Source organism: Corvus cornix, chromosome 2, assembly GCF_000738735.6.
Source record: "Corvus cornix cornix isolate S_Up_H32 chromosome 2, ASM73873v5, whole genome shotgun sequence".
NCBI classification, from domain to species: domain Eukaryota; kingdom Metazoa; phylum Chordata; class Aves; order Passeriformes; family Corvidae; genus Corvus; species Corvus cornix.
In genome coordinates, this window is record NC_046333.1 from 94,188,060 (window position 1) to 94,210,990 (window position 22,931).

A 22,931-nucleotide genomic window follows, 5' to 3' on the forward strand; every position below is an offset into this window, starting at 1 on the left:
CTTTTACCTTGGTAAAGAGCAGATTTAATTTTTTTTTCCCTTCTATTTCCAGTTTTGTGGAAGTAGGTTATTTGTAGTCCTCTATAGTTTTGAGGTTATACATTAGCAAGCATCATATTTTTAACCCTTGCAAGTTAGTGTTGATTTTTTGTAGTATAAACATAGTATATGCCTATACATGTAGAAACAAAAGTCAGAGATTTATTTTAAAGCTTTAAAGGTGGATATGTGGTGTTGGCAAGAAGCAGAGTGTACCCTAAGGCATCCTTACATTGCCAGTTGGGATTTAAGCTTTTATACTAGTAAATTTTATTGTCTAGGTTAAAAGCCAAATTCATTCAACCAAATTAATCTCTGGATCTTTTCCAGTGTGGCAGAGTTTAACCAGGGACAAGTGTAGCTGTTTGGTTAAACATTAAAAGATGCTGTTGATTTGATAGTTTTTTAACTAATATTAGAGTGAGCTCAAAATGAAAAGAGGTTTTGAAGTTTTTGCATGGGGATGCCATGCTGCCAATAATAAAATGGATCTTTATTTGTTTATTTATTTATTTAATCAACATGCTTGCCATGAGTACAAAGCTGGTAATTTATCTCTCCTCCTACAGGGTCCAGCAGGCTGATCCCTGTAGGCAGATGCTGGTGGCCACTTGGAAGTCTATTGAACTGACTGCAAAGATTTGATCATGTGGGTCAGTCTGTACAATTTGGGGTTTAGTTTCAGAGACAGTGATTCACTGTTGCCTAATTTTGGAGCTCAAATAATTGCTTGCTATCCGTGCTTCTTTTGAAGTGTTCTTAACTAGGGTGTAAAAGCAGGTAGTTTATGTTAAATGGCAGGAGAAACAGTTTGCCTGCTGCATGAAACCACTGTATTTGTGTACTGGTGTAATGTGTGTAATCCATCCATAAGTTTATGCATTCAGTGTCCTCCTGGAAGTGTCAGAGATCCGCAGTGCCCCCGAGCACTAGATTTAGCATTTGATGTTCAGATGTAGTTTTCAGATCTATAAAGTGTCTGCATCCTTACAGCTCCCCACTGGCTGTGTTTTTCAAGGCGTCGAGGTGCTTGGTTCTCCTCCCAAGTCAGCTGTGATTTATGCTCAATCAGAGAGGACTGAGGCAGCCCACTGAAGTTACCCTAAGGGAAGCTTTCATCATCAGGATGATTAAAAAGCCTCGTTTGGCATATGATGCAATACCAGTGTGCAGGATAGCCCTCCTGCAGGTCTAGGGCTCAGGCCCCAGCTGATGCTTCTGCCCAGGTACCTTAAGGATGGCAGAACCACAGATGCAAAGTCAGGAACAGAAGGAGCAGGCAGGAATGGTTGTTCCTTGTTCCTGTGGATTTTTCTTGAAGCAGTAAGGGGAATGGGAAAGAAGGTTTAGGAAAGCTGAATTACCAACTTGCATAAATGAAAAACAGCTTAATAAATGCAGTGCTGACATAGCATGGGTGAGATCTTGTTGCCCGGTTGCTCCACATGCCCCGTTGTGGCAGCTGGGGCGGTTGAGCAGGGTAGCACGTATCCGCTCCCCTCTGCAAGTTTTCATGTTGCAACTCCTGTATGGATGTCTTCTGGCCGAAAACTTCTCTCAGGCATCACTTTAGGAAGCATGTTTTGACACTGCCATCTTGCATATGTGCTTAGAAGGAGTCACTGCAGGTGTCACTGCAAAGACAGCTCTTCTCTCTTGTGTGGTTGAAAGGTTGCAAAGCAAAGAAGTCAGTGAGAATTACTTTATTTTCTTTGAAGAAACCAAACCCTAACTCTTCCTCGTTAAAACTGCAGAAATGTTACAAAAATGTGTATCATCATTGAATATATCTGGGAGGAGGTGATTAGTTTTAATATGAAACATTGGGTTTGGAATGCTCCAGATCCAGGGCATGGTATTGCAAGTATAACATGATTTGGGTAAACCAAAACGGTATTTTAACATTTTGTTTTGTGTTTTGTTTGTTTCTTGTTTTTTTGTTTGGGTTTTTAAAATTATTTTAAACACATCAGTATATGCACTTGGGCCCTTCATTGGGACCTGTTTGTGGAGAGGTGACCTTAACAAGACATCCTGGCCCGGGTGGGTTCCAGCCTACTCTACTCCTTCCTTCAGCGGAAAGGTTTGGTATGGAGTGGCTGATTCAGTATTGAGAGGTATGGTTTTTTGGGTCTCTTTTTGGATTTAATCCATGTGCTTTATTGCCTTTTTTTTTTTTTTTTTGTGGTGGTGACACTGACATTTGTGAAAACCAGGTCTGCTGAGAAACATCATTAACACACTAGATGTCCTATGTCACTTTGCCAGGGTGGGGAGGAAGGGATTTGGTTGGGATGTAGCAATTGGCAAGTATACTAAAGTGTGGTAAGACCAACTGGATGCAGTCACCGGGGTGCAGTCAGATTTGATTGTCCTGTGCTTAGTTACTCTTCCTGTGGTTACTGACAGGTGAGGCATCCTGCAGTGTAGCAGGCATCTGCATGTTTGAGCTAGGTCATACAGTAGCTGATCTTACAGATTTAGTAATCTGGAGTGGTTTTGCAGCATAACAAAAAGAGTTTGCACCCTACTTCAGATTAATGAGATCTGTCTCTTAAAGCAGGGGTTTTAAGATGTAATTACTCTGTATTTATATAACAATCACTTACTGTGGTGGGAGGTAGCTTATATAAACTTTTCTTTAGGATTGTTTTTGTTACTGTGAATGAAAAGTCAGTTGAGTTTTCTTTTTTTTTAAATAAAATTTGAAGGTAAAATCAAGCTATTTTTTCCCCCTGTGCATAGGATGTAACCATCGCAGTGGTGCAAATTGCAACGAAGGTGTTATTGCTTTATGTTGATTCAACAACATGGAAGTTCTGCCATGTGTTGTATGGGTCTCTTCTTCTTTCAAGCCCAGTGGGCCAGACTTCTTGAGTAGCCAAATCTCATAAGAAAGAGCTCCTGTCTCTTGTGGCATGGTGTCTCTCGTAGTGGCCATGCAATGGAGGGCAGAGCCCTGGTGGAGGGGTAGGGGTGGAAAAGGTGGAGACCTGAGGGCAGGACTATAGCCTGGAGGTGTTGGCTCACCTCCATGGAATCATTGAGACATTTTTGTTTGAGTTGGGGAGTGCTTTGAAGTCCTCCGGTGGAAAGCCTGCCTCCTCCCCCCGTCTTAGCTTTCAGGTGGGTAGATTTTTCTACCTACACTTTACCAGAAGTGTAGGTTTAGCTGCCTGTACTTTACAAGAACAAAATGTTTCCTGTGGCAAACAGAAAAATTGCATGCAGGAAGCCATGTTTGATTTCTCAATTCTAAGTCTCTCTGTTCTTACAAAAGAATAGGTTTGATGAACTTCTCTTTGTTCCACTTGTTAAGTTTTAAAGGAAAGGATTCAAATTGTGCTATTCAAGACCATGTAAAGTATTTAAGTCGTTGTCTTGTCGAACAGAGAAGACCTGGGGGAGTTGGGAGGTGGAAAGGAAGGGAAAACAATACCTGTTCAATTAAAAATGCTGGTGCAGATTCAGGAACCTGTAGCATTTTTATGCCAAAACTCAAACAGCAGTTTCAGTTCAACTGTTGACTGACACAATCATTGCCCCTGTTTCAGCATCTGAGTAACTGTGAGGAAATACCTGAGTATCTCCTAGTTGCTGATGGTATCTTGGTGACTTCATGCAGTGAGGTATGTTTTCTCCCACTGGTGCCTGAACACATGCTGCTGCCTGGGCTTTCTTCTATCCACAGTGGACAGGAGTGAGCACCAGGCTTCACCTCTGTGCTGCTGCCTATCCTTGATTAAAACTGTTGTTGCCTCTCTTGATGCATGGAAGCACATTCTTGGATGTTGAACGCTGGCATCTTACTTCTCTGTTAGGAGTGAAGGCTGCCCTCTTGAGCTTGGGCTTATGAAAACTGCTACCTTAGTGGTTTTTATGAGGTTTCCTTCTTCTGCTTCTGTTTGTTTTTCAGTAATTGAAACTTGCCAGTGTTTGAAATTTGCACGTGAAATTTTAATTGCTAAATAAAACTTAAGTTATTGATACAAATTATGAGGAAACCAGTTAACAGCTTTGTGTTTCTTACTGTTCTGGTTATGCCTACTAGGAAACTTTAAGGAAATATATGAAGCTGTCAAGGTTGCAAAAGCAAGAGTCTTGTTCTTGAAGAGAAGAGACTTGGATAGCTCATAAAATCGCAGCCTTTGGGTGCTGCGCAGAAGTAAATTGAAGTCATTATGACATTATGGCAGAGAGCATCTGATCTGCCAAACTGTCAGTGTTTGATGGACGTGGTATCTACTGACACGATGTTGCACGAGTGCCAGCCAGTTTCTTTCTGTCAGCACAGTGTTGATACTGCCAAGTGCCTGTTACTCCCTCGAACTACTGCACGTGTAGAAAAAGCTGCTGATCAATACTATAAAAGGGCAGTTTATGTTTGGTGATTATCAAATGCATATTGATCTGTTTTTCGGTTATGGGTGTGTAATGTTAGGAAATCAGTGATTGAGACGATTGAAGTATTGGTAACAGATAATTTCTCTAAATTACAACATAAACATTTGCAACACTTAATAACTTGCCAGATATAAATAGTTTCCTGACAGCTTTCCAGCATCAGTTTCATTTGGGAGCTGAGTCACTAACACCCTAAAGTTTAGGAGGAAAAAAATCAATGGAAGTATCAGGAAGTGACTTTTTTTTTTTATAGTATGTTTGGTGTGCTTTTTTTTGTTTGTTTGTTTAACATAGCGCAAAATGAGCATCCCAAAGAAGTGATTTTACCACCCTGCTATGACTAAATGCCTCCAAAATGAGTCTGGAAGCAGGTTCTGAAAGTGGAGATGCAGCAGAAACAAAGATGAAAGTTGAAAGAGCAAATACTGATGTTATGCAAGATAGAAGATGAGAAATGATTCAATAATGGTTACAAGCATTCATACAAGGGAAGGAAAACCCCCCCAGATTCCCACTTAACAATATTGATTCCACACTTGAAAAATGAACTGCAGTTTATTGTATCCAAGTTGTAGAGAATGCTCTCCGCTCATCCAGGGAGAGGTAAGACAGGAAGGTTTTTGCTATGTGCTTAGACAACAAAGTAATACAGGAAGGATTAAAGGACTTCTCCGGTGAAGTCATCCTCTATTTAATGCTTATTGAGAAAGCACTACCATCTTGTAGTCTTGGCTGAATATATTTTGGAGGGTTAAGGATATTTCTGCCACTGTATGTGTGACTGTTGAAAAGAAGATCAAAGCTCCAGTCTTTTATTGGCATCCTCTCATAGCAAGGGTGTGTGCTTTGTATTTTACTGTGTCATAATTTCTAGAGGGTTGTTTTTGTTTGGTTTTTTTCTTGTTTTTGTGTGTTTGATGGTTTGTCATCTCTAGTACAATGCACAAATTAGTTATTCAGGTAAAAACTGTAAAATCTGGATGACCTAATTATAGATTTCTTAATTTGCACTCCTGTGTCCTGGTATTAAGTATTCCCTTACTCAGAAGAGCTGAGTACTTGGAAATCCCATCGCAGTCAATGGGAAATGCAATAATAAGCACTTTGGAAAGCAAGCTTTCCTTGTTAGGCACTTAAGCATGATGGTTTGTACAGATACCCGAGACATGAAAATTCTTTACTTAAATTAGTAACCTAGTTAGTATCTCCAGAGCCAATTAAGTGTTTGAAAAATATTTGCACATCACTTGGGAAATTTCAGGTTTAGTTTTAAATAATTCTGAATGTTGTAGGTATTTTTGCTTAGAGCAGATGACTAGAATTTGATTGTGTATTTTAAGTAGTGTCTTTTTGGAAGAAATTTTCAAGTTTCACAGTGGAATCTCTGATTTAGTTTTTTGTTAAATCTACTATGTCATGATTCTACTCACACTTAAAAGGTATGAGTAGTTTTGAAAATAAGAGTAGGCCCACTGGATTTAAGCAGATTATTTATGTGTGTGAAGTTACTCAGTTGCATAAGTGTTTGCAGAACTGGGACCTGTGTAAAGGTTCAGTTAATGGCTTAAATTTCTTTTTGTTCCATTCTTAGTAATTTTATTTTTAAGATGTCTGAAAAGCTTGTATTTACAGCACAGCTCACTCGCTGCATTTGGTTTCAGAAAGGAAAATCATTTTAGGTCATCTTCTCTTCAAGTACAAGGAAAAAAATTGATGTGGAAATAGAACGGATTTTGGCTTCATGCATGTTTCATCAGTGATACAATGGATTCATTCATAAACCTTTAGTAGGATGTATTTTGATATTTTTCCTTTCATTGTAAAACATAGGTGCAAGTTTTCCTGGAGAATTAACAACACAAAAGCCTTAATTTAGAGTTATAATTAGAAAATGATGACTTTACCATTTGCAGCAGTTTAATGGTTTTATGTGGAATGAGAACACGGATGAGGCTTTCTCGAATGCAGGCCACTTTAGGGGACACCGTGAATAATGTGCAACAGATAATTTTGTTCAAGCAATATACAACAAAATACGGAAATGCTAAGACTACATGTCTTTAGGAAAGTGTATTCATAAATGATCAGTTTTAAATACATCCTGAAATAGTTCCATACACTATGGACATGCTGTGAAGCTCAGGATGTCCTAGATTTCCTCAGACAATATAAAATACTCCTTGTTATTAAATTTCAAGCAGGATTCACTATGTGTCCTTTTTTGTAGTTGTTCTGGGTAATACCTGAAAGTTTGATGGTTTCAGACAGTTTTTAGTTTGCTCTGCAGACAAATTGGGGCATTTTCAAAGTAGCGGTTAAAGCAAACTTAACTCCCACGGACTAAAGGGTAGACCAAAAAGTACTTCCCTCAAAAACACACACTATAATCTCCCTCCCTCTGTCTTTCCCCATTTTCCTCCTATGTGTAAGAGATTTTTTTTTTTCTTTTCTAGCTCTGCATTCTTGAGTACTTATCACCAAATTATCTGATTAACTCTTGTATAAAAACCCGATGAGGAGACTTAAAAAAGCATAGCTGAAGTTTTCAAAGGAACCTCCATAACAACATTTCTAAGACTCTTCAGCTACTTTGAAAATTTCAGTTCATGCCTCTCTCCCTGTCTGCCTGTATTGGGTATCTCTGCATGTGCAAGTATATAGAATGTGCTGTATGGTGAAACTGGCTAAACATCTGTTTCAAATTAAATGTAGTCATTGACAAAAGATTGCTTTAGGCTCAGGTTATTTCACCAATATTCTACATTGAACTTCTATTCAAACCCAGTATTGCCTATTCACAGTCTGAGGAGTTGGAGTGAGGCTTGAGTGAAAAGAAATGTCTTCATGTGGCTGGGTGCCAGAATGAGCTGACCTCTCAAAGACATTTGACCTGTGGAACTCACTATGCCGAGATATTATCAGAGTAAAACATTACAGCTCAGGCTAACTAATGGAGAGGTTATGACATACGACTTTTGGCATAAGAGGGCTACTCAAAGCATGAAGTGAAGAAGACACATTTTCAACAAGGATGCTCTTGCCTACTTCTAAATCACTTTGTGCCCTCTGAAGTTGGGGTACTGGTCTCATCTCTTACTGCTTTTCTTAAGATGAAGGATGGCTGTGGTTTTAGAAAAAGTGGTTTTTCTTCATCTGAACCACTGCTATAGTGGCTCAGATTTTAAGGAAATATCCTCATGATTGTGCATGCTCTGTTATTTTGATACCAAATATGAACAGTGTGTGTCGCAAAAGGGAACTTATTATGATAAAATTGATTTTTAAAAAAACCAGTGCAACAGTTAAGCTTAGTCAGCCTTAGTAAAGCCACAAAATGCTTGCAATGTCACTGAAACTACACTAAATTGTATGACAAGGAATGACCTGGCAGCACTTGATTGTCCTGAGAATTTTTGTACAAGAGGTTCCAGTTCATATTAGAAACCAACACTGCAGTATTAGGAAAGCAACACACTGCTGTGGTCTGCAATTTACGTATTACGTGCTTCCCTGAAGATTAGCTTTGTTAAACCAGCCACTGCTTGCAGATCTGCTTCAGCAAGACCAAATCTGAGGCTTTTTTTAAACTTTTTTTCTTTCCCTCAATGATGAAACAAGCAGAAGCAGACAGACTTACTGCATGTTGCTTCTCCATTCATGGAAAAGATGAATTCAGAACTATTAAGACAGTTTCCTGTTTAAATTGCTTGAGTTTTTTGTTGCCCAGAACTGGAATTCAAATGAAGCAAGAACCACTATTTCTCTCTGACCTTGACACATGTTTGCTTTTCTTGGCCAGCTGGAAAAATGTTAGAGCAAACTTCATGGCAAGACACTAAGAGAATAATTAAAACCTTACATGTAGTTTTTCAGCTGTTGGGTTATGTTTCTTTAGAGAATTGATTCAAATAATTATAGATAAAAATAATTGTAACACTAGCAGAAAATCTGCCTGTGGATGCTAGAGTTGAAGGGTGAAGAACTGTGATTTTGTGCACATTTTATGATTGATTTTTGATTATTGTGGTGACTCTCCCTGAAAGATTTTATTGTGCTGAATGAATGTGACCAACTTTTGACTTCAGCCTTTGTTTTGTAAGGTACTTGAAATGAGGAGTGCCTTTGGTGCTCAGCAGCTGCATTTCTTCCTTTAGTGCTTTCATCAGTGCAGAACAAAAACAATAATGTGGAGATAACTTAATTATGAAATGCATAAATGTTGTTTCACTTACTTGCTCAATAGGCCAGAGACTTGGGAATATGAACCAGTGAAGCAATAAGTATTCTTCTAATAAGGATGCATTTACAAATGAAATAGCTTTTAAATTTGGTATTTCTGTGCTGTGCTAAAGATATGTTGTGTTTTTATGCCTTGGAGTTTAGTATGTTCATGTCAGGGGGTTATTGGAGTGGTTTAAATATTTTTGGGTTGCATATCCCTTATAAGGAAATGCAACATGATACAAGGTGTTGCACTTTTGGGTTATTTGATGTATACGGAAAAATACTTCTCTGTTTTGTGAAAAACACCACTCTAATAATACCAGTACAAAATGTGGGTCTTTTCTTTGAGCCCCACGCTGTGCAGTTAAAACTAAGCTGGGCTATGAATTGCTCTTTTTTGCAATACAAGCACAAGCTCCATATTGGCATAGCTCACCCCTGTAATTAGCTGCCGCCGCACAGGCGTGGTGGCCAAGGGTACAAACTATTGCAAGCACATCTCTGGATCTGCATGTGTTGTTTTCATTTACAATGTTAATGTAGATGACAAACATTGCTAATATAGGGTAATTAAAGTGTACATCTATAACTTTCTGACATCTCTGCAGTTTGTTTTATTTTTGTCTGCAGGAAGCATTATGAACTCAGAAAAAGCTGTAAAGAGAGGTTAATGGAAGTTACTTAAAAGAATGTGAGATTTAAATGTGAAAGCCTGTAAAATTAATGCTCTTTCTCTTATTTAGGTATTAACATATATTTCATGATTTCTAAATTACTTTGGTCAAGGGCTTATATAGATTCTGGGTGAGGAGAAAGACTTTAGAATAAATGTTGGGATGAAGGTTGATAACAGATGAGTCCAACTCTTTTTAATGATTTAAAGTTGTTATTCATTTAAGTTAGACCTTGCTGCACTGGTACACATCTGGTCATTACTTTCTTTTGGCAGGATTTCCCTAACAGTTTGCGTTCATTAACAGCTACCAAGTGAGTCTTTGAAAATAATTAAAATTTTATTTGATGGTATTTGTAATACGATGGCTGTATTGTTGCCGGAAAGTGAAATCAAATGTTTGTTAGCCACAAAATTTCTACAGATGAGCTTTACTGTTTCAAACAGAGAAACTGTTGGTTTTACAGTGAAAGGTGTGAAGTTTGGTGTGTGTGCCAATACACTGATAATGTCCTCTCTTCATGGTAGCATACCCTTTACTCAGAAAATCTGTACTGAATGCACTTTAAATCTTACTGACATCTTTTTGTATGTCATGATTTAAGATGTAAAAACTCCCTGTCATTAGTTACCAAAGTTTATTAATTTGATGTTTGTTCCTTCCCTTTGGATGCAAGATAATTGGTGTGAGTTGGTCATTCGATGGAGGCACAAGGAGGCTGTCTCTGAAGCCTCTTGTAGGCAGCCATGGCAGTGTCAGGTTTGTAGTAAGGGAGGTGTCTGTGTTCCTGGCAGCCTGCGTGGTGGGAAGTAGTGACGTGCAAACAGAGCAGGTAGCAGAGTGGGAGATGTGTGTGCTTTTAGAGCTTTTTTTTTGGTTTGTTTTTGTTTTTGTTTTTTTGTTCCAGGGAATCTGCACTATTTGCCTTCCCAGTTTGAAAGTTGTGTTGTCAGCTCTTTCGGAGACTGTTGACCTCTCACAGATGTTCATAAAAAGGTGGGGAAGGGAGTCCTCTTTACCTTGCCAAGGCGTGTTTCTGCTGCTGTGCCAGAGGTGGTGGCTGTGCTCTGGGTGGCTGCAGCGCCAGCTGTTTTGCAACTTGCCGTGGAAGATAAGCCTTTCCCTGAAATTCTGCGGCCACATAAAAGCGACTCCCCACCCTTTGACTGGAGGTGGCTGGGCTGTAACATCTGAATGTGGGGAGGCCTTCGCCCTTTTCTTGTACAGCAGCAGATGGCTTTGGATTCCTCACTAATAGTCATGGGAACATAAGAGGGTCTGAACTGGGACAGGCTGAAGACTCATGTGCCCCATCCCTTATCTTTTCTCTGACAGTGCTTGGTGGCAGCTGCTTGGGGAAGGAGCATCAGAAGCCTCTTGGGGTGCTCTCACAGTTTGACCTGTTTGCAGTTCAGTGACTAAGCTAGAGGTCATATCTGAGTCTTCTTGGTTTCTTAGCCTGGATGGGCTTTTCTTTCTAGAATTTGTCCATTTGCAAATACTAAGCTTTATGTGAATTGGGTAGATAGTGGTGAGGTGCTAGGTAAATTGGGTACTTTCTTAAAATTTTGGATGCCTTGGTTTCCAGCTAATGTACATCCTGTAGGCTCAGGCAGGGTTTAAAAAGAATTCTGGTGCAAAAGGAAATAATTCTAAATGTGTAAGAAAGATAAATGTCAGCCTTCCAGTTTAAAACAAAAACTGAAGGGCTGGTGTCTCCCTTCTTGTATGGGTATAAGCGTGCAGTGGGTGCTAAAGTCGTCACAGTAAGTCAGGAGGGACACCTGTCTGGCTTAGGTTAGAATTTGACCCATGGTTTGTAACTGAAGCCTTGAGTGGGTCTAAACTTCTAATATGCTGGCAGTCTTTCTGCAAGTCCCGAGATGAGAGAAACTTGTTGATTAAATGACCTGTATCCAGCTGCCCTAATGGGGTTCCCAAAAAGCAGTTGACGCATGCAAGAGGTATCATGATGACCAGTGACAGGGCCCATTGGTGGCCAAACTCCACTACAGAGGCTGGACCAGCCTCAGTTGGTCCAGCCATGTAGAAGGCGGCATGAGGAAGCATCTAGGTAACAGCATGAGACTAGTCTTTGTACCTTTGGTTTGTTATCTGAAGCATATGCAGGAATGTTGTCTTCCTAAGTTCCAAATTGACAATATGCTAGAGAATAAGTGGTGAAACAGAGGCTATTCTGGACCTTATTTTCCAGCATTATTGCTGTATCTCAGAGGGTTGGTCTGTTGACTTCTCCTTTATGGGATACCTCTTAATTTGGGTTGAAACAACCTCTTAGTGGTTTCAGTGTTAGCAGATGCTGCAACTGCCTTTAGCTGTAACCAGGAGAGACACAGTTTTGCAGATGAAAAACCCAGTGGGACATAGCGGGGTTTGTCACCTCCTTCAGAGCTGTCTTATCTTACAAAGGTATCATGAACATCTATTCTACTTATATTCAGGGTTACACTAGAAACATTCTGGCAGATCTTTCTTTTGCCTAATTTTTTGATTGCCTGTACATCCTGTGGAGTAAGTGGAGACTATGCATGCTCTGTAAATTGGACCATCCATCCACCAATGCACATATGGAGGGATTGTTCTGTCCCCCTGCATTAGATGTTTATAGGTGAGGTGGTGTAACCTTCTGAGGAGTATTTTATGAGTGAAGCAGCAGAGCAAAGGAATACCACACCTGTTTGCTTCAGTTATGATGTTCCCACTTAAAATTTTTCAGTGGAGAAGGTAGGGATCATTTCCTAAAGCCCCTTTTTCTGCAGTCCAGGTTCTAAAAGAGAAGATGTAAGCCTGTGAAAACAGAAAGTTCCTTGACTTCGTGGTTGTTGGAAGAAGCTTGAGATATGACTGAGTGTACTGTAAAAGCTCAAAAGACAAATAAGAGAATCCACAGCCAAGATACAGTCAAAAACCTCTCCTAAGTCGATGGATGTACCATATTTGAGTACTTGACCCATGAGGTTTAGTGCTCTGAGTTGGCAGTACTATAATAACCATTTCAATTGTGCTTTCTGTGCAAGTTTTATCCATACCTGGTTTTGGATATTGTATTTAATTAACACCTTGATTTTATATGTTAATTGAATGAATCGCATTTGAATTAATCAAGTTCAGGAGATTCTTGAAAGCCTGTCAAAAAAGAAATGTGACAGAACGAGGAACAATACTTCTAGTTGTAAACCTGTATTTTCAGAATCATGGTATTGAAAGGAGTTGTCCTGCTTGAATACAAGCCTGATACAAGGGTTTAAGGAAAAAGTTTCCTTATGTTTACAAAACACGTGATTATAGATAAGGTGGTGTACTTTTGACCCCATACATGGTAGTAATAATGTGTGTGTTTTTCTTTCAAGATTGTGGGTTTTTACTGCTGGTGAAATTGAGGCTGTTTTTTTCTTACATATATATGGCAAAATTTTTCTTGTGAGAAAATCATCTCTTCAGATTATAAACAGTAGCTTTGATAAATGTACCCATTACTTAAGGAAGTGAATACAGGTGTGCTTATCTAAACCTGTTTAAAAAAAACCAAAATCCCAAATCCTCTGAAGTATTAGCAAACGTTGTAGCTGACTGTTGTAAACCTGCCAAAAATTATTTTACACCTACCTAAAAATGTGCTTTTAGTCAGGCATTTTCTACAACTTATGTTTGCTATTTCTACTGAAATACAAACCTCCCTGGTGTAGATTGGTTCTTTTTATTTGTATGCTCTTTGTTTAGTGCTGCAAGTGGCATAGCCATGGAGTACTAAAGGTAATATATAGTTATAAATGGTTTGTTTTGGTAGTAAGAAGTGTCAGGTAACTGTAGTCTAGCAGTCATTTATATATAGAGCAAGTATAATACTGTGCTGTTACATCATGATTATTTAGCACTGTCTGTGGTGTAGAAATGTATTAAATAGGGAGTAAATGAGTAATAAATGGGTGAGATGCAGAGAAGTGAAAGCGATGGTAAAGATGGATAACCTGAAATAGGAGAACGGTCTTTATGTATGTGGCCAAGACAAATGGCGTTTGTGTGTTAGGAATAGCATCACAAACATCCCATAATGAACCAGCCACGCTGTAATCCATGCTTATTTGTTGTGTAACAGGTTTAAGGATTTAGTGGTGTGGCTCAAATTCTGCTTTTGGAGTTAAAGAGTCACAGTTATGTTGTGCTTCTCTAGTGGAAAATCTACTCACTTCAGCATTGCCCTGAGGGGTGAAGGAGTGTATTTCTATTTGCAGAATGGTAAAATGTGTGATATAAAGCACCATGCCCATGCTGGAGGAAAGTGAGTTTGAAGAGCTTTCAAATCATACCTACAGTCCCAGGTGTAGAAAGATACTAACTCCTGTAAGAAGAATATGTCACTGAAGTGAGCATCACCTCTAAGGATCTTACCCTTTAATTTCATGTTCTGCATAGCCTAATTTTTTTCCAGTTGCTTGTGAAGAGATGGAGAGAGAAGTGCAGCACTTGGATTCTATTTGTCATTATGCTTTTTGTTTGTTATTAAATGTAAATGCATAACATTGGCTGGAAATATATGTTTCAGAAAGGCAGACAGGCTAGAGGTTAGTGACGTGATTTATGCTGTGTTAGCTTCTTACTAGCTTAGCTTTACCATTTATTTGATGGTCCTTTTGGTTAACTTAAGAGATGAACTCTGGGTAGGCAGAAGAGGGGATTAGTTTACTTTCAGAGCTCATGGGAAAGAAGCTATTTCTCAACTTCTGTCTGTACCTCTGATGAAAAGAGGGACTTTGACTCTTTGAAAAGGTGAATCTTGACTTTATAATGATAATTTGCTCTTAGAAATTATTTGAAGTTGGAACGTTTGGCACTGTATAAAAGTACATAAAAGAGCACGTATAAAAGATCTCAAGTTCCTGCCTTGAGGAATATACATACCAATTAGAACATAGCAATATATAGTACACATATTATGTATTAGGGGCAAGGAAGTATACAAAATTGAGTGATGGATTTAATTTTGGAAAATAATTTTGAGTCATTTTTGGAAAATATGCTTTCAAGAATGAATGAAAATGTAATGAAAAACCAGTTCTAAATACAGTGTCAGAACACAAGCTCTTAAGTGGGAAACCGATATAAAAGATGTATTAGGGAGGGTGAGTCACTGCCCACACAAAAGAGAGTAGGGTGGAACTGTGTAGGTCCTTGAAGAATGGTGCTTGAACGTAACATGCGAGGCATATGGCATGGGTGTTGGCATCCTTTGATTTTTGGGAGAGCAGAAGACAGGGGGGCAAGTTACAGGCTTGGTGGCTAGAGATGATTCTATTGTAACTGAGGATATAAAAGCTTGAAAAGTGGGCATCTTCTGTGGAAGAGGACAGAAGGGGCAAGGAGACGGCATGTGAGTGTGTTGGAATGTCCTGGCAAACAACAAGCCAGTGAGCAGGGACTGAACTAATGAGGGACAGCCCAAATGGAAGAATTAGTCATGAAGAGCCCAAACAGGTTTGGGAAAGAGAAGAAAGTGAAAGTGCTCCTGGAAGAGGCAGAAGTGTTGGGGACAACTGGGAAAGGGCTGGAGGGCAGGCAGACAGATGGGGAAGAGTGGGGAAAAGTCATGGCCTTTAAACTACATCTGCGGGATGGCAGTGGCTGGGAAGGGAGTGTGAGCCTGGCATCTGGCCTCAGGTGATCCAGAAGGAATCTGACAGGCAGGCAGTGTGCGTGGACAGCTGGGGCTGGGAGGCATGGTGGTGACGGAGGTGGGGTGGAGCCAGGTCAGAGAGCAGCAGTAAGAAGGTCAGTGCCACAGAAGTGGTGTGGGGGCGGGTGGGATGGACAGGGACGTGGGCTGCGGTGGAAGGTGCAGTGACATGTGCAGTGATGGTGGTGTGTTGAGTTCTCTGTTGTGAAGGGTGGTGAGGGGAGCGGGTGTTGGTGGGTGCATGTGGTACACACACTCATTTCTTTGAAATCAGTAATAAAGTCTAACTAATATTTTGTGATGCAAACAGATTGGTGTTCTTGGTGTATGTAATTCATGTTTTTCTTACCAGTTGATAGATTTGTCTTGCAAGTTTTAGTTGTAGTGTATCGAAAAATAGATAAACCAGCAACAGCCTGTGCAACAGACCTTTCTTCCTTACAGGCTTGCTTGCTTGCTATGCTATGAGTGATCATTTCAGAGGTTTTGTTTTGAAGTAGTTGCTCAGCATTTGAGTGTTGAGGCTGTTAAGAGAGTATCTAAGTAGGGGTGGGGTTTGTTCCTTTACTTTTTTCTGCTCTTAACTCTACCTTCCTGTACCCAAGGCCAGCAACGAGCTCAGGAATGGTTTTGGAGATTGATGTCCATCCAGGCCCTTCTTTTTCACAGAGGATGTAACACAGAATCATTTTCTGCACTTGGGTAAATTTCTGTCTATCTTTGGAGTTCTGGGAAAGTGCCTTGTACACTGTAGGTGAAGGACTGGCCCAAAGGTTCCAAGTGTTTGATTAAATGGCAAGGAGAAGTACATGTACAGAGTAGTTCCGAACAGAGTTATCGGGGCTCATCTTGTGATTCCACAATGTCCTGACCTGCCAAATTCTGAAGCATGCTTTACATTGTGCTGTTATGTGAGCAAAGTTGACAGGGTTGGTAAAATGTGCTTTGAAATTGTATTTATAAGGACCGGATGGAATGTTTGTCTCTTTTAGGTGATACATTACAGTGATGTTCCACAGAGATAGTTCAGCACTTCATACCAAAATAAGCCAGGCCAACAGACAGCTGAAAGATTTGATTTCGGGTTTAGTTTCTTTTCTCCTGACTGGAAGGTTTGAAATCCAGAAAAAGTCATCCTGTGCTTTGTATTCATTTGGCATACAGGAATATTGCTTTCTTCCCTTTGTGTTTAAATAAGTATATGAATGAAAAGAGGACAAGAGTAGTTATTTCAGTGTGCAAATCAACTCATGCTTTATGGTTATGCCACTTTCATTGTACTGGCTATACCTGTTTGCTTTTCTGTGCTGACAGGGAAGGGCCAATACAAGATTCAGTATATTTCAAAGTTGGATTTATCACATATGTAATGGAAATGGCTTTTAATGATGATAACTGCAGAAAACTCTAAAATGAACTGTTGGAGTAATGCAGCAACAGCTGACTTCTTTAAAACTTATGCTGAACTTAGGAACTTTTGATCCTTCTTTTAAACTGCTAGCAGTCAGCTGTCTTACTGCTACGTGTAAGATAAGCTCATCATCACAAATTACACTTGTGGATGGATTGATCTTCAGGGGTACTGTGTACTTCAGTTTAAAGAAGGTGAAATGAAGGTATTTCTGAGACACCGGCTGTCCACAGATTGGCCTTTAGCACTGTCCTCTGCCAGTTTGGGACTGGTGGTGTCATGGAGCCAAAGCTGTGTGCGATTTAAGCAGCGCAGTAAGTGCTGAGTCTCAGCTGGTGTAGAGCAAGCTTCAGCTTGGCTGGTGTGGGATCTCTGAAGTGCAGTGTCTTTGCTTGGGCCTGGGCATAGTCTGCATGCTTGAAATTCAGAAATGCTGCAGAGTGTGGAAAAACTGTAGTTGAAAGTCTTAATGAATTACCTGCTTAAGTTCTTAAACGTTTAAGAAGGCTTCCTAAAATAGAGCTTGTCCATGCTGTTTTGTGTTTTACAACAGCTTACAGTGAAATGCTTTATATATACACACACATACAGACACATACATATCTCTACACACACACACACACAAAAAACTCGCCCAACATCTGCAAATGTGTGTTTTGTGAGTTTTGTGTTGCTTCTCAGTGCTAAGCAATGCTATCTCAGAAGGTAATGTTTAAGAGAACGCTTCTATGGTTTATTGCACATGATTATTCCTCCTTGTATTTCAGGGCACAGTCCCTCTGCCCTTTCTGTCCCACTCCTTCTCCCCTCCCCCCAATTTTTTTTTGTTTTTTTTTTCAATGCACTCTTCTTGCTTTTGTTTCACTGCTTTACAATTCCTTTATAATACTTTGGAAGGGGAATAAGTAAGCAAACAACTTGGTGGTGTTACTTCAGAAATAATTTTTGTTACAGTAAGAAATTAGTAGTTCATCAAAGCACAGTGCTGTAATTCTAAGTCTGTTAATGGGTTAACGCTTGGCAACACTTCTGTTTGTAAGGTAATGATTTTACTGTTGTAGTTTGAGCTGTAGGATATATTAGGTATAAGCGAAATTAATTTATTACCTTGAATTTCTGAATTCTTCACACAGCTTATCTTGCAGCAGTGGCCTATAGAAATAATATTTACTTTCCATTGACCTGGTGAACACATAACTGTGGCTAGTAAACTTGTTTGGTATTAAACATACAGCTTTATGCATTGAGGTCTGCTATGGACAAGTTGTTACAGCACTGCATGAATCTACTAAAGCACTGAAGTTTGTTCCTTACTGGTGTAATTGTTAGTTGTGACAGAGTAGAATATGGGCTCTTAGGGCAAGGTTGCTTTGTGTAACTTTTGCTGGGGTAGGAAATGAACAATTCAAAATGTTTACCTTCAATTATGCTCATGTTTTTCTTGCATTCAGGTCTTGATGTACACAGCACAAAGACATTCCAGTTTTAGTTAGCGGTACAGCTTCTGAATTGATACAAATTGATTTCATGGCACTGTGTGCAGTTATGGCAGCTGAGGATGTGGTTTGTGTGTAGCTTGCATTGATGGGGCAGAGGAAAGAGGCAGTGAGAAGGGGTGGGTATGTGTCTGTGTGTGCCATGTACTGCACTCTTGCATTTTCTGCCAGCTGGTGATCCAGTCCCTGTTCTTCTATACAGATAATGTAAAAATTGCAAAAACCCTAAGTATTTCCTTGTCGTGACACTGCAAATAAAAACAGATACTTTAAAATTTTTTACTGTTGTAAGATACAAACTGAGCTTGGAACAGAGCATATTGACAGAAAAATACCCCGCCCGTAGAGCTTGAAATCAGCCCCCCCACACTGAAGATTTAAAATGGCCGTGTTACAACCCTGTGTAAATTGGTCTGCAGTGGAAACCCTAACAAGATCATTAAATATAAAAGCACTATTGGATGCTGGGAAAATACTGTGCTGCCCATATATATATGCATCTCCATAGACATGCATGAATAGACAGCATCAATGCCATCGATTTGAATAAGGAGGTAATACACAGTATTGAGGTGACTCTGCTTGTAACTGAACTTATTTTTTTGTTTGAAACTATCAGGAAAGTAAATGTTTCTTCAATGTTTAAATCTTAGGCTTTGGGAATAATCAGCCACTGAAGTTAACGCCCTTGGTGGGTGTGGCCAAATAGGAAGACATTACTGTTATACTGAAGTAAAATGGAGGGGGTTTTTTTGTTGTTGGGGTTTTTTAAGTGGGGGTTTTTTTTTTTTGAACCTAAGTTCAAACCTAAATTGAACCTAAGTTGATGCTTATTTTCAGAATTAATGATACTGTTACAGCATGTCAAAATAAGAGCTTTTGACTTGCCGGTATATATCATTAACGGCCCTAGGAAAAGAAAAATCACATCTGCACTAGTGCAGTTCTTGGCTTTTCTAGGGCTGATCAATAATCGCATTGTGCATTCATTCCCGCTAGCCCCCCACCCTGCGAGGTCAACTTTAACTACTAGTCTTTACATTTCAGAAAAAGGACATAGACTGCCTTACGCATCAGTAATATCAGTCTCAGTGTTTCCTTTGGGTCTAATTTACTGTTACCCATCAAAAAAATCGGTAACTTTTCTTTTTTTTAATTTAGGTTCTTTATCTGTAATTTTTTGGGAGAGCTTTTCTCTTCTGCCTTCTGGTGCTGCTGTGCTGAGAGGTCTGAGTAGAAAACTGGACTCAGGATGCTGAGGTTTGCTATGGTTGTGTTATTTAAATGGATCCTCTCTTGATTGTATTGTAGCATCTGACAATGACAATGGGAGAACAACAGTTTCAGGGCCTCATGTCTGGATGGTAGCACAGCTGCTGCAATAAAGTCTTGTTATGGTTGACCAGTCACATTTGGACAGTTATTTCTAATTAGAAGTTCTTATTTACGTTGCATTAGAAAATAGTTTGAAGCAAGCTGGTAGATGTTTGGGTGAAGTTAGTTCATATTCTCCTCCTCGCCTTGAAAGATTAATGTTGCTTTTTGTTTTGTCCTGCAGCCAGAATAAGTAGCCTTGAAAAAATCTTGCTGTTAAAATAAGCTTTTTTTTTTTTTTTTTTTTTTTAATAAAATGTAATGGTCTCCAGGAACTGCTGTAAAATAAAGGATTATTGTGGGTAGTTCTGTCAGTGTTAGCCATCACCAATAGTTTTAAGTCTTGTGATGGCATTTTGTGATTTCTGCATTGTTGGGTTTTTTTCCATGAAAGTACTAGTGTTACTGATTCCCTTTTATTCATTTCTTCATATTAGGGGGAAATGTAGTTTGTTCATAATGGATTATTGATTGGTCTGCGAACAGCAGAAGCCCCAAGGCCTTGTCATCAATGGTACTTACTCTCCCAATAGTGAATGCATCGCTTCATGCAGCCATTCGCAACCTCAGTCTGTAGAATATAAGCCTGTAATTGTTACTCTTGTGCAGCACAGTTTTTAGGGAGACGAACTCTTCATTGTCATTATGGGATTTTCCCCCTCAATTTGTTCAAAGAATAGTCCCTTTGTTTTGGTAGCAAGATAAAGCTTGTCCTAGATGTTAATGATACATTTCAATTCATTGCTTAGAATACTACAGTGTAACTAGTAAAGTACATTTCTTTGTCTCTCCGAAGACAAACACGCACAGTACACTAAAACACAAAATATGTACTGAGTGGGTGACAGCTCTGTGTTTCTCAACATACCCTGTAGCAGTGAGAAAACAAACTCCCCCCACCCTGCCTTGCTCCTGAACTGATTCCTGAGGACCCACAAAAAAATCTGGGTTACAGAGGTTTTGCTGACTTCATTTTGAAAGCGATCACCTTGTTGCAAATGCATACCTCCAGCTTTTTTCAGCATCAGTGTTTTTACCTTTATTTCATGTATTTGTTCCCGTGCTAAGGGTGGGGCATCAGTTGGGAAAGGCCTGACTCTGCTTTCCTGGCTCCCGCTCGGAAGCCTGCTGCAAAATGTCATTAGCTCATGGAGGGAGAAAGACACAAAAACACATGATGTATTTGGAGAAGCTCAAAATAATATCTCAGGGTTCAGACAGCAAACTTTGAAAACGGGAAGAGCTTCACCAGCTGCGGGGGAAGGCTGGTTGAAAATAATTAGACAAAAAAAGTATTGCAAAATGCTGCCCAAGGATTTTAAAAGCCTGAGTGGAAATAGATTAATAGAAATTTCTTGTTTGTTTTTCCAGAAGCTTTTTATTTTTCTTTTTCAGTCCTGTGTCAGTTTTGGCACGCTTAAACAGACTTCAGGAGGTCTGTTGTCAGGATTGCGACTTCTAATAACTGAATATATTTGGAAAATTTGTCAGTCTTCTTGGGATTTTTTCATAGGGCTTTACTTGGTTAGTTTGGATTACTCTCAAAAAATTCATTCAGAACTGTGCTGCCTTTACCGTTACAGGTTGCAGAGTGCCAGAATTTCCTGCAAATTCAGGTACAGGCTGACTGTTTAAAGATAAACTTGTTCTTCTGTGCTCTGGTGTAGTCTGTGGTCCATAGTCTGGTGATATGGTCTATAAGAGGCATTTAGGTAGGACTGGTGGGTAAATAAGGATGGCAGGATTGAGCCTTTAGTCAGGGTGATGGACTGATGATGCCTGTAGGATCTGGCTGTTTGGAAGAAGCCGTGTCCCCTCCCAAAGTGAAGAGAAGGGTGTGCAGGTAGGGCAAGGCTGGTGTGTGTGGAGGACAGTCTGTAGCCTGGGAAGAAGACATGGAGGGGGAGAAGGGTCTCTGCGGTTCAGTGAGCTTGAAGGCTGGTAGGGCTGCTGTAAAATGTTCTCTGTCTTTTGTCTCCTCTCTTCTGGCCTCTTTGCTCTGAATGGCAAAGCCTGTTAAGCTCTGAGGCAACCTGAGCCTTCTCAAATCAGCAGAGAGCCTCTCTCCAGGTGGCTGTTCTTGAAATACACAACTTCCTCAAATTCACCTCGATATTTACGTGCTATGTCCTATCATTTCATCATCTAGAAGGAATTTCAGTAAGATATTTTTCCACAAGATCATGATTCCCCTTGGCTTTCTTTTTTTTTTTTTAAGTCCTTGTTGCTCTTGGCAGAAGAACATGGTGGAGTGATTGCAGTATATGTTCAAACCTCTTGGAGATTAGAAGAGCGATTATTTCTCCAGTGCATTTATCTTTCAGCTGGGACTTGAAATACACCCAGACTGCAAGCAGCTTGTTTTAAAAGATACACTGAGCTATTTGAATAGGTCTATGTAGCTTCCCAAATTGTATTTTCTTCTTTATTACTTACTGAAGAGTTTTCCCTTCTTGCTACTATAGACCATGCAGTATGATTTTTAAAATCATGTTTAATTGAAGAGAAATTTAAAAGAAATGTATGTTTGCTTGTTGTATGTTGGAACAGGAATAATTTTGTATGTTTTTCTCTGTCTGCACTGCACAGCATATTTGTATGTAAGAAATGAATTTGCAATTACTTTTTCAGTGTGGTATCTTTTGAATTCTTCTTTTCTTGATTTATCCCCCCTCACCAATTTTCCTGTGTTGTTTATTTTCAATTTCTCATTTTACTAATTGTTTCCCAAGAGGCACAAAAGGTCCTTAGGGGGCTCTGTCCTTCCCTGTGGGCAGTCCTCAGTAACTGGTCCTCTTCCAGAGTATTAAGGTGGGATGAAGAGAAATGTGTATTTCAGAGTTCTCTGACGTTACACGAAGTGCTCTTTCCCTGTACTTCTCTGCATGCTTCATTTCAAAGCTAAATGAGGGTCTTGCAGAAGTTGTGAGGATGATGCAGCCGTGCACCAGAGTACCTGCCGAGCTGCCAGCAGGGACAGGCTACCACAGCCTCACTGGGAAAGCCACAGATGATGATGGAAAAGATGCTGGGGCTCTCTGGTGAGAACAAGTCACTTTGGTCAAATGTGCTTTCTCTGAAAGGAAGCAACTCTGTCTGAGTTAATTTTAAAAAACAGAGAAGTTTTGATGCCTAAATGTTTGAAATAGAGTAGATTCTGACAAGTAGTTGCTTTAAGAGGGTAGGAAGGCTTGTTTTCCCTTCAGGGGCACCAGGGGGATAAAAAAAAGTTTGTTAGTATTTATTCCCATGTGGGTCAAGGCAAAGAATCTAGTGAGGCAATGATGCAGGAAGAAACCTTATAACTAAAATATTTGGCTGTGCAAAGGCATTTCTCAGCACAACACCCCTCCTGTTTTTTGTTTTTTTTCATGTTTCTTTACCATCTTGCTTTATATACCAAACTTGCATGTAAACAGTGATGATAGCTGTATTTTAAAGGGGCTGAAAATGCCCCTTTATACCGGCCAGCTGCTTCTTACACGAACTGCTGATTCCTCGTTCAACAAAATAGACTGAATCTAGTTCCTGTGCCCCTTAGAGTATCACACCTCTTCCAAGTAGCTGGATGGCATTTGCCATAGACTGCAGCGCCATTAAAACACACAAAATATTTT

At 39.7% G+C, this 22,931-nt stretch overlaps 1 protein-coding gene across 3 annotated transcripts in view; it reads left to right on the forward strand.

Moving 5' to 3' along the window:
• ZNF516 (zinc finger protein 516) overlaps window positions 1-22,931 on the forward strand; it is a 100,327-nt gene that overhangs the window by 16,010 nt on the left and 61,386 nt on the right. The window contains exon 1 of one of the 3 annotated variants that reach the window (XM_019282551.3): window positions 3,648-3,668. The exons of the other annotated variants lie outside the window; for them this stretch is intronic. The gene's annotated coding sequence lies outside the window, so the exon portion shown is untranslated. Of the gene's footprint in view, window positions 1-3,647; window positions 3,669-22,931 lie in introns of those variants that run through there. 3 annotated transcript variants of the gene reach the window in all.